At 41.8% G+C, this 18,756-nt stretch overlaps 1 protein-coding gene across 8 annotated transcripts in view; it reads left to right on the plus strand.

The window, feature by feature from the left end:
• The window catches only part of LOC132663477 (uncharacterized), a 59,199-nt gene extending 41,958 nt beyond the window's left edge, over positions 1-17,241 (plus strand). For 3 of the 8 annotated variants that reach the window (XR_014135947.1, XR_014135951.1, XM_081790896.1), the window contains one exon: positions 4,326-4,714. The gene's annotated coding sequence lies outside the window, so the exon portion shown is untranslated. Of the gene's footprint in view, positions 1-640; positions 1,358-4,325; positions 4,715-15,926 lie in introns of those variants that run through there. The other 5 variants (XR_014135948.1, XM_081790897.1, XR_014135949.1 and 2 more) reach the window with 4 other exon arrangements.
• Positions 17,242-18,756: the final 1,515 nt, after the last annotated feature.

Here is an 18,756-nt window from a genome sequence, read left to right on the forward strand (position 1 = left end):
TTGTTACATGCTACACTGATGAACCTTAAAACATGCTAAGTGAAAGAAGCCAGTCACAAAGGCACACATATTGTATGATTTCATTTGTGTGAAATTCCTAGAGTAAACAAATCTACAGACACGGAAAATAGATTAGTGATTGCCGAGGGCTGGGGGTCAGAGTCCAGGCATTGAAAGATGACAGCACAATAGGACAGGGTTTCTTTTTGAGGCTATGAAAATGTTCCACAATTAATTCATTGTGGTGGAGAATGAACAACTCCGAAGATGTATCAAAAAACACTGAATTCTGGGGCGCCTGGGTGGCTCAGTCGGTTAAGCGTCTGACTTCGACTCAGGTCATGATCTCACAGTTCGTGGGTTGAGCGTCGTGTCGGGCTCTGAGCTGACAGCTCAGAGCCTGGAGCCTGCTTCGGATTCTCAGTCTCCCTCTTTCTGCCCCTCCCTTGCTCGTGCTCTCTCTCTCTCTCTCTCTCAAAAATAAATAAACATTAAAAAGAAAAAATAAAAACACTGAATTTTGCATTTTGAATGGATGAATTCCATCATGTGCAAATTATATCTCAATAAAATTGTTAAAATTGTTTAAAAGAAATGATACTTTTAAAAAGACCATTGGTTTATGTCTCTTTTTCTGAAGCTGATTCCCTTGGGACGCAGGTATCCGGGCTGAAAACCGGATTTTATGAGCTGAGTAAGATGACAATGTGAGAAATGGCGATTTTCCCTTAGGCAGAGATCTGATTTGCAGATCTGTGCGTACCCACAATGCTTGTGCCTGCAGCTGCTTTGAACTTTGCTGAAAAGATTTTTCTTAGCTTGAAATCATTAAAATATGTTTAAACGGCACTGAAGTGGCTTCATTGTTGTTATCTATTCCTTTCCCTCCCTTTAAGTAATAGCACCCCAATACCCTCTTAAGGAACCACCCACCTCATTTTCAGTTCATGTGGTTTGAATATTGCTGACCCTACGCCTTAGGCTCTATGAGTCAGGCCTGACCAATCAGCACATTTCATCCAGTGGTGTGTCAGAGCTGGCTCATCCCAGCTTATTCGAACCAACTGGTAAATTTTTAGGAACTTTGTGAGCCAGTTGTTAAATATGATCACTATTAAAATTTTAAGTACATAAATTTATAATTAAATACGTTATACTTAAAATGGAGTTATTAGGCACTCAAAACTCATGGCCTCCTAATTATTTGAATACATTCTACTATACCTGTTCTCCTGAGGTTACTTACATCTATCAGATCTTCATGATTTAAGTGCACCCCTGTGTGTCTCTTTTCAACCCCATGTTCAGTGACTTCCTGTCAGCAGCTTGGCCTTGGCCATGGGCAGTGTTTATACATCACAACTATGTATATGCTGCATATCAGGGCTTCTTCTTTCCTGTCAAGGAGAGTGTCAATCATCTGCCAGCTGTAGTGGCTTAAATAGTGCCCCCCCCCCCAAAAGATATTTGTGTCCAAATCGGGGAAAGGGATGTTTGCAACTGTGTTTAAGATAAGCATCTTGAGCTGAGAGCATCCTGGATTATCCCAGCATCTCTAAATACAATCACACGGGTCCTTATAAGAAGAGGCAGGGGAGTTCGACACACACACAGGTAATAGAAGGAGGCAATGAGACCAGAGAGATTGACTGAAGGAGTGCAGCCATAAGCCAAGGGATGCCTGGAGCTGCTAGAATCTGGAAGAGGCATGAAACAGAATCTCCCCTGGAACCTCTAGAGGGAGCACAGCCTTGCTGACACCTTGACTTTGGATGGTTAGCCTCCAGAAATATGCAAGAATAAATTTCTGTTTTGAAGCCACCCAGTTTGTGATAATTTGTGATGGCAGCCACAGAAAACTAACCTACTGGCATCCACTGGGGTACTATCGTACGACCAGGGATGGGCATGTTACCCCAGTTAGGACAATGGGAGGTCAGCTCCGTGAAAGAAACCATCTCCTTCTACTAGGGGTTGCCAAATGGTGCTATTTTTGCCACCATATTTGCCTAAGAATGAAAACAGCACAGAAAGTTGTCAAGTAGACCTCTGGAGAGAGAGAGAGAGAGAGAGAGAGAGAGAGATCCCAGAACAATGTTGTTTGAGAAGCTGGACCTAGTCTACTACTGGAATTCTCTATTGCATGAACGAATTAATTTCTTTTCTTTTTAAACCAAGTTCCTAACCGATATACACATGTGAATTTTAGGGAACATTTGAAAGTGTTCTTTTGCACAGACAGGGTTGTAAATACACAAGGTCGCTATCGTTTGATCAGTTATTACTGAAATCAGGCATAACTAACAAAGACAATCAGGGAAACATATAACAAACAGTGAACAACCTGAGATCTACCTGAATTCGATCGTGTTCGTTTGTTCCACAAACACTTACTGAGCCCAACCATGTTTAAAGTGTTCTACTCAGGGCACATATCCATACATTTAACAGCTTACAACTTATTTGCCAGTAAGGAGTTTAGGATAGCTCACATTACTGAGGTCACCAGCAGTATTAACTTTTCATGACATAGCCCATATTTTTCTGGACAGTACTAAATTCATATAATTTCCTTATTTTTCCTAAAGAGAATTTGTTTAATGTACAATGAAAATATTCTAACTTCTTTATGAGATTCCATTTAAGTACATTCACAAATCATAAAAAAAAAAAAAAAACTTTTGGCAAATTGAATATTTTAAGTTGGGAATTATTCTTCTGGTGATTTTCAATGACACTGTGCCTTTGCTAATTTTGTACTTCTCCAGAATTTTTATTCTCCATTATCTTAGTAATTTGTTAGCATGGATAGGCACATTTCTGAACGGAGGGTGTCACAGGAAATCCCAGAGATAGACATACTGTATTGAATATTTTTAAAATAAAAGGAAAATCTTTTTACACCCAGAATGTCTACCTTTATTTTTTTTAGTTCAGGAGATTTAAAATTAATTCTGCCCCCATAATTCTATTTTTTTCTCATACCTTTCAAATAGCTTTTTTTTTTTTTATGAGCACATTCTTCATGTTGGATGAATTCCCAGCCAACTTTTTAAATCTAATTAAACTCACCTAAGTTTAACTCAGATAGCATTTGTGGTTAATTTCTTAATGGTTGATAAACTGGAAACCCATCTTTGGGACTTATTAAAAAAAAAAAAAGAGGTTCCTGAAGGTTGCTTATTGCTAAAAGAGCCCGTTGCTAATAATGATGTCACAAACATCAATAAACTAATGCCCATTTGTCTGGACTTAAAATAGAATAAACTTTCAAATGCAAATATCCAGGGGCACCTGGGTGGCTCAGACTTCAGACTTCAGCTCAGTTCATGATCTCACAGTTTGTGGGTTGGAGCCCCATGTTGGGCTCAGTGCTGACAGCTCGGAGCCTGGAGACTACTTTGCATTCTATGTCTCCCTCTTTTTCTTTGCCCCTCCCCAGCTCACGCTGTCTCTCTCTCTCTCTCTCTTTCTCTCTCTCAAAAATAAGCAAACATTAAAAAAATGCAAATATCCAAATATTATATTATTCTTTTACACTTTATATTTGCTTATAGCTTTGCTTATCAAAGAAAGAATTGTCCTGAGTATTTTCAAGGCAAAAGTAACAACAACAATAACAACAAACAAACAAATCCATAAACAAACACATAAGGAACAAGCAAGCAAACACACACACAAGCACACACACGTGAGGCATAGGGAATAAGAGATGTCACTAGGACATACAGCAGACATTAATGAAGCAACAATAATTCAAGTCTACTCTCCTTCCAGTCTGGAACAATCCTGTTTGCTATGAAAAAGTAGCCACCAAAATCTTTTGGGAGATTAGCATCATTATCAATACGGATTTCAAGGAAAACGTGAACAACATAAAAACTTAGCTTTCAGATTCCCCATTTTTATAGCCCCATAAAACCTAAAATAAAAATTGGGAGCACATCCAGTTTATCAAAGAAATGTCAACAACAGACTCAAAATAAAAGTTTAGGAAGTCACTTTCTATTAACAAAAGCAGCTTTTAAATATTACTTTTTCTTGATAATTCTGGCTGAGAAGAACCCAAGCAAGTTAGCTTTTATCCCTAAGGCCAAAAAGAAACTCACCACCAAAATGGAAATACAAGGCACCGGAAAAAATCAGTGATTTGTTCCCTGATGGCAACTTTATGCCAGAGACACAAGAGTTTCTTTACACGAACTTGTTTTCTTCATGTGGAAAACACTGATAGAAATCTAGGTGAATGGATATAATTAAGTAATTGTGTGGCTCCAACTCTAAAATGCTTTTTTTTTTTTTTTTTTTTCCATCAAACACCTCAGCGTTTGCCCAGTAACCAGACGAGAGGAACAGCCTTCTAAGAGTGAAGCCCTCAAGACGCTTCCAAGCCGCCTGGACAAAGGCTTGGAATGACTACAATAGTGAACCATCCTGCCTTGGACCTGAATCTAGATCGATGACCTAATACATCTTTTCCAACTCTGACTGCCATGGTTTTATGAGCATCAAGGACTGGGCGTCTGCCATTGTCAACAAGTAAGGCCTCTCCAGAGCTTGAACATCCACAGAAACTCAAGTACCCCCCTCCCCCCCGAAAAGCACAGATCGCCCAGTCTCCCAGGGCTCTGCGTGCTGCCTCTAGCTTTCACGTGTGACACAGAAACTCCTCTTTGGCAGGATTAATTCTTAAATAAAGGAAGTGTGTCCGTTACTCTCCCCTGTTATCTTGGTTTAAGAACTCTGAGTCAGAGCAGATCTCTGAGAAACTAATTAAGCTTAGCTTAAGGGCCTCTCTTTTTCAGGGGCCCTTCCAAAGGGCTGTACCTAATTTTGTATTTGTAATTTTGCATTCTTTTTAAAGGTATTTCTTTATTTATTTTTGAGAGAGAGCGCAAGTGGGGGAGGGGCAGAGAGAGAGAGAGAGAGAGAGAGAGAGAGAGAGAGAGAATCCCAAGCAGGTTCTGCGATGCCAGTGCAGACCTGGACTTGGGGCTGGAACCCACCAACCTCGAGATCATGACCTGAGCGGAAGTCAGAGGCTTAACCAACTGCGCCACTCAGGCACCCTGGTCACTTTGCATTCTTTTTAATAAAAAGTCCCCTTCATTGTATATACTATAGCCCTCCGGCCCCATCCCAGGCGATAGGGATCTACCCTTGAGCTAGGTAAATTGCACCAAATCTTAGTTTGATAAAAGTGTAAAAATTAAACACAAACTCCCCTTCACGTTTTATGATGTCCCCCCCCCACCCCCCTTCTGGCAAGTCATGGTTAAAGAGGAGACCTCTTAGAGTCTCCGGTCCTCAGCTGTCCTCTCAACTACAGCGTTGGCTCAAAAACTGGCTGCGTTTTAAATTTATTCTCCTTAGCTCCTCATTAAAAGAACACACCATTGTGGGCTAATTATTACAATAGCGTGTAGACTCTAAAGGCCAAAAGAATTTCCACGAGTGGCCTCCCTTTGGTTACGCGGCATCCCTGTTCCAATTTCAGCTAAGTTATGTTTTCCAGTAAAGTTAATGGATTTGGACTAGGCTTCTATACTTTGGTAACAGGGCTCTCAAGGGACCAAGCTACAGAAACATTTATTTTTTCTGATCACAAAAGTAATGGCGTATCTATATAAATATATATACACACATACATAAGTAACTTGAAACATTATAATAATGCATAGCTTTGAAAGTGAAAATCTTCCATAATCCCACACAGCTGAGAAAACCCGTTAACATTTTTTTTGAAGGCATATATTAAAATTTCATTTATTATTTTACCAAAAAATGGGATTATACTTCAACTTTGAAGCATGCTATTTTCCACCTAGCACTATGTCTTAGACATCCTTCCATGCCACTCTGTAAAAAAGTGATCTTTTTAATCTTCTTTTTTGATGGCTCCATGGTTTTGTACTCTATGGCCAGACCATGCAATCCTTAACCAATTGCCTGTTAACGACATTTCGGTTCTTTCCAGGTTTCCCTGTAACAAATATTCTTGCAAACATCATTTTACACTTACATCTTTGAGCAGTTGTAGGGGTGTTTCTCTATGATGAATTCCCAGAAGGTGAATTATTATGGGGTCAAAGGTTATGAGCATTTCATTTCTAATAGCTATTGCCAAATTGCCCTCCAATAATTTTATACCGATTTACGCCTTCAACCACACTGTAAGAAGGAGGCTGTTCCCCTCCCCACCCCCACCCCCCGCCCTTAGCAACACAAAAACCATGCAATTTAGGGATGTCTGATGTGAGTTAGGAGTTAAGAGGTTCAGTCTGCGGAGTGTTTTGCCTTTGTGAAAAGCTAACAAAGACATCAAAAGTCTCCCCCTTTCCTTGATGAACCCCCGGCTTTGAGTGAGCCAGTACCCAGACATCTAGTTAACATGAGAGGTTCAAATTCTAACACCTAATGCTTGTATCTAGCTGATTTTTGGGGGGGATAATTTGTCGCTGAATGTATAAGCAAATGTGCTAGCTATAAAATACTTAGTAACCTAATTATTAGAGAAATATAAATTGGTCTTGACTTTCGCACTGCTGTCTTAATGGGAACGACACATTTAATGTTAGAGCATCAGTATGTTTCCATCTGCAAAATGCCTTGATTTCACCTTTTCGTTGATTGGTGCGCAGTAATTTGGAAAAACCTATTCTTTAAAGACATGCAAAACGTGGCTTTGAGTCAGCCTATTAAAGAGGAGCAAGGTTTGCCAACATCCAGTCTTCAAGAATTCATTTTGAGGCTTACTACAGTTTACATCTCCAGAATTAGGATCGCTGGGTGTTAGATGGGAAAAAACTTTAGGGGTTATCTAGTCAAAAGACTGAAACTCTATTCCACAAAGCCTTGGGGCTGCTTCAGGGAGACAGAAGACGTTGGTGGAAGAGGAAGTCAGCCCGCCATTAAAGGTTCATGGTATTGCAATCCTAATTCCACCACAAGAGCGCTGCTCTGATCTGCTTCCTATGGTGGGTTATATATTATGTTATATGGAGCAAGTTGATCTCTTATTTTCCTCTCCTGTTAAGACAGACACGATGACAGGGCTTATTGAAGAGTAGTGGAGTTTTGGGGCTCAGTTGGTTAAGCGTCCACCTTTGGCTCAAGTCACAATCTCCTGGTTTGTGAGTTCCAGCCCCGTGTGGGGCTCTGTGCTGAGCTCAGGGTCTGGAGCCTGCTTCAGATTCTGTATCTCCCTCTCTTTCTGCTCCTCCCCTGTTCTCATGCTCTGTCTCTCTCTTTCTTTCAAAAAAAAAAAAATAATAATAATAATAGTAATAATAATTAATTAATTAAAAAAAGAAGAGTCGAGAAGGTTTGTTTGTTTTTTCTTTCTTTTTAAGTAGGCCTCAGGCCCCATGTGGAGCCCGACATGGGGCTGAAACTGAGGGCCCTGAGATCAAGACCTGAGCTGAGATCCAGAGCTGGACGTTTAACCTACTGAGCCACCCAGGTGCCCCAAGAGTGGTGACGGTTAAATTAAGTAATACTATACACTTACAGTGCTTAGCTTTGTGCCCTAAACATGCCAAGGAACCAAAAAGTGTTTGCTAATTTATTATTTAAGGTTGTCCTTTGACAAAGGATTTTGTTGCTTAAAGATACATTTCAAAACCACCCATTTACTTTTACATCTATAAAACAAGGTGATTATTCCGGATGGAGTGGCTTTAGATTTTATTTATTTCCTGCTTTCCAATCCAGTGGTCTTACTCACAGATTCCAGTGCACTTTGATGGAGAATGCTGGGGGGTTCTCAGCGTAACTGGCCTCCCACACACCAGGTGGTGCCACCTGCCATCCAGCTGGCCAAGACCACAGCTTGTCTATCTGCCTTGCTCTTGATTTAGGAAAGAAACATGACCTTGGGAAGAAAAGTGTCCCTTGCCCTGTGGGAGAAGCTGCCCACGGGTTCACCCCGAGAACTAAACATGAAAGTTGGAAAATGCTAGAAACATTACCTAGGTGCTATGTCTTCTGTGATTATGAGGACAACTGAAAGGAGTTCAGAAGTGGACACTTCAGCCTTCTACAACGAGCTGAATTTTCTATTCTTGGCCAGACACTTTCAAAAGGAAGAATTCACACAACAAACATACACCCTTATCAATCCTTTTCTTAGGAAAGCTTGGCTTGGTGGAGGGGAAGTTTTCAAGTTGGCCTAATGAATCACAGACGTGAGGCAGGAAGGGGAGAGCTTCAAGCATTTTCCTCTTTGAGAGGTCTAACGGGAGACCAAACATCAGGGAGTGAGGAGCAGAACCTTCTAAGCCATGTATCTTTTCTACCCCAGAACTCTTTCCAGTGCCAGTCGCTGCTGCTGCTTGAGAGCCAGACGTGGGCTCGGGGAGGGGCTTCTCTGTGTCAGGGCCATTCAGGGTCTGTGGCAGACTTAGGAACAAGTAGACGTAAAAGCTGTAGAATTAAGAGTTGAAAACAGCACTTAATGAAACCCCTCCCTCCAGACGCTCGTGATCAAAGTCTATCCTTGCACTAAGACAATTGATCTACAGTTGCATCCATAAAATTTTGGCAACACTCTGTCCTCATTGCTTTCAACAGAGGCTTTAGACCTCTGAGGCTGGGCATTGTCCCAGAATTGAGAGCCAGTTGCATTACGCATACCAGAAGATACACCACCACAGCCGAGGCCCGTGCAACCACTTTCTTTTAACCTCGCGTCTGTGAAAAATTACTTTCCAAAAAAATAAGTGAAACCCGATGTCTTCTCCGGGTGGTTATTCTTGCGCCTATGAAGTCAATAAAACTCTCCAGATTTATTAGACAGCCCTGCTGCGGAAGACAAGACCACTTCCTATTCCCTCCCAGAAATGTGTGCCTTTTCTTTCTGTAACCTTCTGACCAGACTTTAATTTTGTTCATTTCTTGGATTATTTATTTATTTTGATTTTTCAGAAAACTGGTTCGAACCCTCTAGGACAAGTGGCTCAGCCTGTGCTAAAATCCCGATTTCTGGCCTCCAAGAGTGATAACATGACCACATTTTGCCTCCTCTAGCTTTTCCTCTTTACCTTCCATTTTAGATAGGCCCTCTTCTTCACATCAGAAGTAGCAGAGTTTGGGGGCACCTGGGTGGCTCAGTCGGTTAAGCGCCTGACTCTTGATTGTGGCTCAGGTCATGATCTCATGGTTCGTGAGTTTGAGCCCCACCTCAAGCTCTCTCCCTCTCTCTCTCTCTCTCTCTCTCTCTCTGCCTCTCCTCTGCTTGCTTGAGCTCTCTCTCTCTCTCCAAATAAATAAACTTAAAAAAAAAAAAAGTAGCAGAGTTTGGCTCTCTTTTTCCACCATGCTAAGCATGAAATGTAGTACCTACCAACAAGTTATACTCCTGTGAGAGCCTACTAACCATGGGTTGATGATGATGATAAATGACAGTTGTATTCAATTCTATTTAATACAACAGTATTTATTGAGCTCCTCCTATACATGCCAGGGCTTTCCTGGGTATAAAGATGCAAAGATACAGAGGAAGATGTGCATTCTTTCAGGGGGGAAATTAACATGTTAACGAGTAAAAGTCATCTAGTGTGACAGATTCCATAATAAACAGAATGCTGTGGGATACAAAAACTGGAACCTGGAAAGGAAATGAAAGGCTTCTCAAAGGGAATGACTCTGTGTTGATTCAATTTTTTTTTTTACATGTTTATTTTTGAGAGAGAGAGAGCGCCAGCTAGAGAGGGGTGGTGGCGGGGGGGGGGGGGAGAGTATCCCTAGTAGGCTCTGCATGGACAGTGCAGAGCGAGATGTGGGGCTCGAACCCATGAGCCATAAGATCATGTCCTGAGCCAAGGTCAGATGCTTAACCTACTGAGCCACCCAGGCACCCAGACTCTGCATTTACCGGTGAGTAGGAATTCAGCAGATGAACTTGGGGAAGGGCATCTCAAGCAGAGGAACTGGCAAATTCAGAGAATCAGAGGTGTGAAACAGCAGGGCCTATTTGGGACCTAAGAAGTTCTGTGCATTGAGAATGAAGGCTGAAAGGTTGTATGTAGGCAACCTGTGTTCTTACATGAATGTGGGTATATTTGTTTGGTGATGGGGAGCTGGATGGGTTAAAGACTTGGGGCAATTGTGGTAGCATGACCAAGGAGGTAGGGGCCAAGTGACCAAGTGCTATCCCGAGAAGAAATGAAGACAGCCTAAACTGGACCAGTGTGGCTGAAACGGAGAGGAAGATTCAGAGTGAGAGCAGAGAGAAAGACATGAACAGGGAGTAGAGTGGTAAAAACTGTCACTCCAGAATGACTTCTAAGCAGTTGTATTCCACTATTTAAGAGTGTAAATTACCTCCAAAATGCTTTTATTTATTTTTATTTTTTATGAGAAAGAAAGAGTGAGAGAATGTGTGCACGAGTGGGGGAGGGGCAGAGAGAGAGAGAGAGAGAAAATCCTAAGCAGTCTCCATGCTAAGTGGGGCTTGAACTCACAAACCGTGGCATCATGACCTGAGCCGAAATCAAGAGTCAGACACTTAACTGACTGAGCCAACCGGGTTCATTTTTTTATTTATTTTCTTTTTAATGTTTATTTATTTTTGAGAGGGAGACAGAGCATGAGGTGGGGGGCGGGGGGTAGAGAGACGGAGACACAGAATCCGAAGCAGGCTCCAGGCTCCGAGCTGTCAGCACAGAGCCGGACGTGGGGCTCGAACTCACAGACCATGAGATCATGTCCTGAGCTAAAGTCGAACGCCCAACCTACTGAGCCACCCAGGTGCCCCCTCCCCAAACGCTTTTCACTGTAAGTGATTGAGTCGCTAATTCTTTTTCCCTACCCATTTCCGGAAAAGATTTAAGGTAGGAAAGCTATTTTGCAGCTAGAGCCAGGGCCATCCTATATGACTGTGTGACGTGTTGAAGAGCATTTGTAGGACACCATCCCTGGTTCAGTCAATTCTGAATACCATTAAAAGAAATTTACACCCGCGTTATCTTGGCTAGTTTCAGTTCTGATTATCCTCATGTGAATACGCTGTATATCGCAACTTAACTGGCACTTCCTTGGACAATAACTTCTAGCTTATTTACTCATCTTTTGGGGCATTGAGAGAGAAGGTGTGCTTACCTACATCAGCCATCTGACAAAGGAAAGAAGAAGTGCAACGTTTTGGGAGTCCGATAACTCTTGGTTTGTTCCCCCGGGAACTGGGGCAAGGTGCCTAAGCTTAGTCTGTACACATTGCATAATGAAACATCATTAATATCTACCTCACAGTTTTGGGATAAGAATTAAGAGAAAGTGCTTGGCACCTAGGAAGTGACAGGTTCATAGTCCTCTCTACGTGTCAGGCACCGTGCTGACTGCCTGACGGTAGTGTCTCCTTGCAATCCTCGAGTTTTACAAAGAAGATAATTTAAGCTCTTTTTTTTTTTTCTTTGAGGGCAGGGTTTATTTATCATTATATTCCCAGTCCCCAGAATAGGATCTGCCCCAAAGCACAGAAGTGTCTTGCTAAGAAGGATTCAATAACAACTTATTCAAAGTCAAACATCTAGTAAATAAGATGATCAGGGTGCAGATTTGTGTCTGCATGATTCTAAGCCCAGTGCACCTTTAATGACCTCCCAAGTTTTTTTTTTGTCTTGTTTCCCCTCAAAGAAAATGACACGGAAGCTAGTCAAAGTGCTGCTTTGTGCTTTCTCTTACTACTAGTTTTCAAATCATTTAATTACCATAAGTGGGGGATTCTCAGTATAAGCCATTTCCATCTGTATCACTTAAAGATCATGTTCAGAGTATTTTTTTAAAGTAGGGCATAGGGCTTGAACTGACAACCCTGAGATCAAGACCTGAGCTCATAATCAAGAGTCAGACACTCCACCAACTGAGCCACCCAGACGCCCCCTAACTATTTCTACATGGGTCAAGCTCTTGTCTGATAATCTTCCTTCATGAGTCCCAGTTCCAGTTTTTAATGCTTTCTTGGTGAGGTTCACCTACCAGACTCGTCTTTTTTTTTTTAAACTCATAAAACTTTATTGAGTGTTTAAAACGTCATGTGAGATCAGAGTCTTCTGAAGGCACTTCAGCTGTAACATCTCCAAGTGCAAACTCAGCAACTAGCCCCCATCTCCTCTTCTCCCCACTCCCCTCTCCAAAACACCTGCTTCCCCTTAGATCCTGAGAGGTGGCGTTTTCATCCACCCACACGTTAAAGACTTTGGAGTCCGTCGTTACTCCTCCCGTTTTCCTTCTCCAACTGGTCGCCAAGCTTTATTGTTTCTACCCCAGTAAAGGTTTTTGCGTCTGGCTTTTCCTTTTCATCTCAGCTGCTACTTTCTCAATTGGTCCTTCACCATGGTTTGAATGGAGACTTTGGACAGCTTCCCACTTGACCTTCTTACCTTCAGTCCCTCATGAGCCTTTTGAAGGCAAGATTCTCTTCCTATAGCACAGAGCAGATCAGGCGCTCTTCTGGTCTAACACCATTGGTGGGGCTCGCCTCAAGTTCATCTCACCTTGGGGAAGGGCATCTCAAGCAGAGGAACTGGCAAGAGGCTACGCTCCCTACGATGTATTAGTATGTTTAAACCGAGCCCAGTCAGATTTTCCTGCCACTGTCCTCATGTGTCCTTGGCTTCAGCTATACTGCACCACTCGCGATTCCCCAAACACCCATCACACTATAGGACTTGGTGCCCCTCTTCCAGCTGTGTCTTCTGCCCATAATGACCTTCTCCCCTTTTTGCCCTTAAAAATTCCTGCTCATTCCATAAGGCTCAATCGAATGTCACATCTGGGATGAGGCCCTCTCCACCTCCCCCCACCCCGTCCAACTCAAGAAAAATCAATGGCTCCTCCTTTGCATTCATCATAGCATTTCCAACACTTTTATTTTAAAAGTTTATTTAGCCTTTATGTATTCACGGTCCATGGAGTCTCAAGGTCAAGGGCTACTTAATTCATTGCTAAAACCCCAACACGAGGATAGTTCAGTCTTTTTTTTTTTTTTTTTTTTTTTTCTATTTAAGGAAAAAGAGCACAGGGGCTTTTTGAAAATTAAGTGAATAATGGGGCACCTGGGTGGCTCGGTTGTTTGAGCCTCCAAATCTCGGTTTTGGCCCAGGTCATAATCTCACAGTTCATGAGTTCGAGCCCTGCAGGGATTCTCTCTCTCTCCCTTTCTCTGCCCCTCCCCCTCTCACACTCTCTTTCAAAATAAATAAACCTTAAAAAATTAAAAAAAAAAAAAAAAGAAAATTGAGTGAATAGCATTGTAAGTGGTAAAAGGAAGGTAAATCATGTAGTAGGTGGGGTAATATCAGATGTTTGGGAATTTTGGTCTAGCCCATAGTAGGTTCTGAATAAATGTGAGTTACTCCACACACAAATCTATTTTTTTGAGGTTCTCTGTTGTTTTTTTTTTCTTTTCTCTTTTTACTGTTTACAATTTTAATTCCAGTCTTGATAACATACAGTGTTCTATTAGTTTCAGGCACAGGATCTAGTGATGCAACACTCCTATGCATTACTCAGTGCTCCTCATGATAAGTGTATGAACAAATCTATTTCACAAGTACTCGACTTCACCATAGGCACAAATCTGTTTAGTAACAAAGGTAAAGAATGGCTCTGAAAAGAGAAGACTGGTCTCAGGATGATATGAAACTAGAAATCCATGGAAAATGGATGACCCCTAAGAATGGAGCTTCTTCAGACTTGGATGCTTTCTTCCCCTGCTATGGGTAACCCTCACCACAAGGTGCGTTCAGACCCTGCTTGGACTTCTGTCAATGTCCTTGTTTAAAAAGTGATTTCCGGGGCGCCTGGGTGGCTCAGTCGGTTGGGCGACCGACTTCGGCTCAGGTCATGATCTCGCGGTCCGTGGGTTCGAGCCCCGCGTCGGGCTCTGTGCTGACAGCTCAGAGCCTGGAGCCTGTTTCAGATTCTGTGTCTCCCTCTCTCTCTGCCCCTCCCCTGTTCATGCTCTGTCTCTCCCTGTCTCAAAAATAAATAAAATGTTAAAAAAAATAAAAATAAAAAAATAAAAAGTGATTTCCAAGCAGCCAGAGGACCAACCTTTTCTCACCGTGCTACAGGGCTGTTATCTCAGGAACTCATGTCATCTGTTCCATCGTCATATGTCAGCTTTGGAGAGGAGTTTTCACGTTTTTGTTGTGGGAGAAAACACTAACGTGAAGAACTTCCACACTAACTACATCTCACCTCCTACTTAATAGGTTCTGTAGTTTACAAATCTCTCTTGAAGGGTATTTGATGGTGTTTTAAGGAAGTCAGATCTCACTGGATGGAAAGTCAGGGGCCATAGGTGCTAGTTCTGACCCTGCCACGAGATCCCTTGAGTTACCTGTGAATAGGTCACTTCAGCATTAGTCCTCTTTTCTGTCTCAGGGATGGAAAAGGTTGCAAATTTGGAGCACCTAGTACAGCTCTGGACCACAGAGGCACACTGTTCACCCCTTACAGTGTTTGAATGAGGTGACCATTCAATTGGGAGATTTTATATCAGAACACAGGGTTTTATTTTCCCTTGAGAAATCAGAAGATCTGGTCACACGGGTCAGGTCCCACATTTCTACCCAGTTACAGTAGCTGCCCTCTTTCACAGAGCATGGGCTTACCAGGGCCCCAACGACCTTCTCGTTTTCGGCTGCCCTTTCGTCTGCCTTATGCAGAGGTAAATACCATTTGCTACTTGTCATTGTACTGGTACTCAAGGGTGATGTTAAAAATACTTCGCTACGAAGGCCTGGGGACTGACCTATCAGAATGGATACCTCTGTGCTAGAACAACATCCTGCGCGTGCCTTGCTCTCCCCAGCTGCTGGGTCATAGGGAGAGCTGCGAGTTCCTAGAGAACAAGCAGGTGCCCAGAGGTGGGCCTCACTCTGTGGGCTGAGAGCAGCTTCTACATGTCAGTTGGTAAGGACAAGGCTAACCTCAGGGGTATACCACCTGAGCATAAGCCTTGCTTCAACTATAGTTTTCTCAGAGTAGACAGATCTATTCCTGCACCCCTGTCCCTCATTGAAAACGGGGAAATGAAGGAAAACTGTAGAGAAAAGGCCGAATGATTGCTCTTGTCCTTGACTGCTTTGTTCTTTTACCCACTGGACGCTATGGCATCTGAGTTTGATTTCCTGGTCCTAACCAATCTATAAACTCTTTTCCAGCCTAAGCATAAGGAGCCTCTAATTTTATCCATTTCATAAATGGAGTGAAAATTTTGCAAAGCATCTTGAAGAATTTTGCAAATCATTGTACAGAATTTATAGAAGGTCTAAAACACCGTTAGAAATAATAAATCGCCCATAAATTATCCCCATTTTATTATTGGGCTTTTCAATTTTAAAAGCACTCTGAGGTTCTTTTTTTTTTTTTTCTTTTTTAATTTAGCCATGGCTATTTTTCAAATGGAATTAATGACCAAAAGCTAGCCTCATTCTCTAATTACAGTAAGAGACACTAGACAGGAGTTGTTCCAGACACTGACCCATCTTGGCTCAGGGAGAGGCTCTGGGCAGTTTTACTATGTGCTGCCTTAGTACCTGGGGCCAGGAAACATCTGTTATAACATGCAGTCCAGCGGGTGCTCCGCTTAATTATAAAATGGCATTGCAGTGTCCCTTTGAGTTGTCTGGCCTTAGCTTCTAACGCTCTACTATCAAGCAAAATGAAATTCTTGATATTCTGTTAACTGAGTATCCAACCCGAGTGTTGAAATGCTCTGAGGAGAGTGAAAAAAGTTAAACCTTTGCCCTCTGGAAAGGTGTGGGGAAAGACAAAACAAAGAAACGCTTCCTACAAGTAATCGAGAAGCTTAGCTATGACTGGGTGTCGCTTATATAGGGACTGGGGGAGCGGATTCGGGAATGACTCACACTTCTAGAATGAACTGTTTATATAGCACTTCCTCCTCTTCGCTCCAGGGATCCTGTTTGGAAGGTCGGGGACAAGGACAATTGAGAAGCGAAGAGAAAACTGGAGAAGAGTGGAGGAATACTTGGAACACCAAAAGGCTCGTTCACCTTGAATCAGAGGACACGTTTCTGTAATGAGTTCATGCAATCAGTTATGGCCCAGGACTTAGGATTTATTCTTGGAACACACACATCTGGGAATTCTTCATAATGCTGTGAATCTTTTATTTTATTAACTATTATGAGAACTTACCTTCTCCAATCCTCATATGCTAATGGGAAAAGAGAGCTTATTGTCCGTACTGTCTGCCTAGGAATATCCTTTGTCTCGTACCTTGTTGTAATCACTTCCAGACCGGTGGTATATTTATGATTTACATAATGTTACAGAGGAAGAAGTCTTAAGGATTTTTTTTTCTCTAAATCTTTGTGAATTATTATTTTAGACTCATTGCCAGATTTTTTTTTTTAAGGGGGAAGTTGATGAACTTTTAAACATGTCATTACATTCCGAAATAGCAACTCTTTGTTCTTTCAAAGTTTTTTTGGTGGGGATTTAAAGGGCTGTGTGTGTGTGTGTGTGTGTGTGTGTGTAGAAACAGGTTGAGAAGGAAATGGGTAAAAGAGAACTCTTGAGGTTCACTGATGAAGTTAAATACAGATTTTGTGTTTCCAGTAGAACAAAAGTTGGCAGATTTGGGGGATCTTACCTAACACGTGGGGTAGGTTTTGGAAGGGTGGCTCTCCATTCATTTCCAATCATGTTTCAGTAATTAGGGGTAGCAACCGAAGGGTTAAGCCCTAAAGCAAGGAAATATCTCTAAGTCAGAAAACAAAGGGAAACTTGCATATTTCTGGAGATGACATCGGATAGGCCTGTGAATTTCAAGCAATTATGTGATATTATGATTCCCACTGAGTATGCATTAGTTGGAATACTGTTCTTTTTCTTTCTCCGTGTCCCGGGGTTGTACACTGAAGAGCCCTGTTCAACTTTGCATGTCAGAATTTTGAAGGAAAAATTATAGTAAAATATGTTTAAAACAGTGGGGCCTTATGTGAGTGAACACAACATTTTCCAAGGCTTTCAAAACTCCTTTTGTTAAAAATATGGTTTTTATTTTGTGTCTTTTTTTTCTTTCTTTCTTTCTTTAATTTTTTTTTCTTTTACTCAAGCTTTTACTTCCCCTCCTTCCTGGAGGAAAGAAGAAAGAAGTTTCAAAGGATATTCATAACACAGCCTGCATCTTAGGGACTGGGGACTTGCAGTGGGTTTGTTTTAAATGAGACACCCCACATGGAAAATAAACACGTGAGAAAAGTTCATCTGTGTACGTAACTTCAGTTCCAACAACTATGATACAGTCACAGTGTCTGAGTAAATGTCCCCTAGAGTCATCTGATGAGCAATATGATTATTAATTGAGGTTTCTGGGAGTTGAAAGATGGTTATTCTCAAAGAGTAGGAATTTTTAGCTGGAGTGAGAGGAACTAAAGATTCAGCCCCTGGGTTGTTCTAAAAGATAAAATGCCTTTTGAAAATTGAATTAATTTAAAACAAGACAAAACCAAAAGCAGGCATAATGAAATGCAAAGATTAGGAATGATGATGAATGAATATCAAGTTCATTTTATTCCATGGTATTCTTTCTTGCAAAGAAGAGAAGTAATTTGTCTGATCAGCTCAGAATTTTATTTCGCTCTCAATGACAGGCAATTAACATCAATGGCTTAAACTTATAAAGGTTATTTTTTTTTAATATGTACTTATATTTAAGGCGGGGGAGGGGCAGAGAGAGGGAGACAGAGGATCCTAAGCCAGCTCTGTGCTGACAGCAAGGAGCCCGATGTGGGGCTTGAACTTACTAACTGTGAAAGCGTGACCTGGGCCGAAGTCGGATGCCTAACCAACTGAGCCACCCAGGTGCCCCTAAGGGTTATTTTTAGCATAAAAGAAATCCTACCCCTGGCTATCTGGGGCTCAGTTTGTGTCTTCTCAGTCATCAGGGACTCAGGCTCTTTCTAGATCTCTGTTCTTCCATTCTTATGGCATGATGTCACTCTCCAAGCATGAAGGAGGAAAAGGGAAGGCAAAAGGGACACCCCTCCTAGCTTAGTTAACTCCCTGGAAGGAGCTTCCCTTGAAGTGCCTCAAAGTATTTTCACTTATAATTCATTAGCCCGACCCTTGTCACATGGCCACACCTAGCTGCCAAGGAGCCTGAAAAATGTGGTCTTTTAGGAGGCAAAAATCACTGTCCCAAATGAAATCAGGGTTCTCTTACCAGTAATAAGGAAAGCTCAGGTTTTGGGTAGGAAATTAGAAGTCTCTGTCCTACTCATATAAAACCTCCATAATGCCAGTATATATTATCCGAGGCGGATGGGTTGCTTCTGGTGGAATTATGCAATACTTAAGGCACTAGTTTAGGAACGCAGTTTTGCATTGCATTGCCTCCAAGTGGATGGCCAAAATAAATACTTTTGCACATCATTGATCCTTTCCTCCACTATCTGTATAATTTAATCTTGGAAGTGTTTGTGCTCAGGAGGGACCACCTTGTCGTCACTTGAATTTCTTCACTTACCTCTTCTGTGCTGCTTAAAATTCCAGCCATTAAAGAGTCACTTCAGGTGAATCTTTAGAAGGGGATGTCAATTTTTTTTTAAGAGCTAATGTTATTAGTCATGCAAAACTCAGTGCCAATTACTTTAATCAGATTGCTTTCCTACCGGCTGTGACACAATTTCACCGCGTGGCAGGCCTCTATCTAGTTTCTCCTCTCCCTTCGTATGAAACATAAACATACTCGTGGCAAAAAATTCAATCTAAATAAAA

The sequence above is a fragment of the Panthera onca genome, chromosome D4 (genome assembly GCF_046562875.1).
Source record: "Panthera onca isolate mPanOnc1 chromosome D4, mPanOnc1 haplotype 2, whole genome shotgun sequence".
In the NCBI taxonomy this organism is placed as follows: Eukaryota; Metazoa; Chordata; class Mammalia; order Carnivora; family Felidae; genus Panthera; species Panthera onca.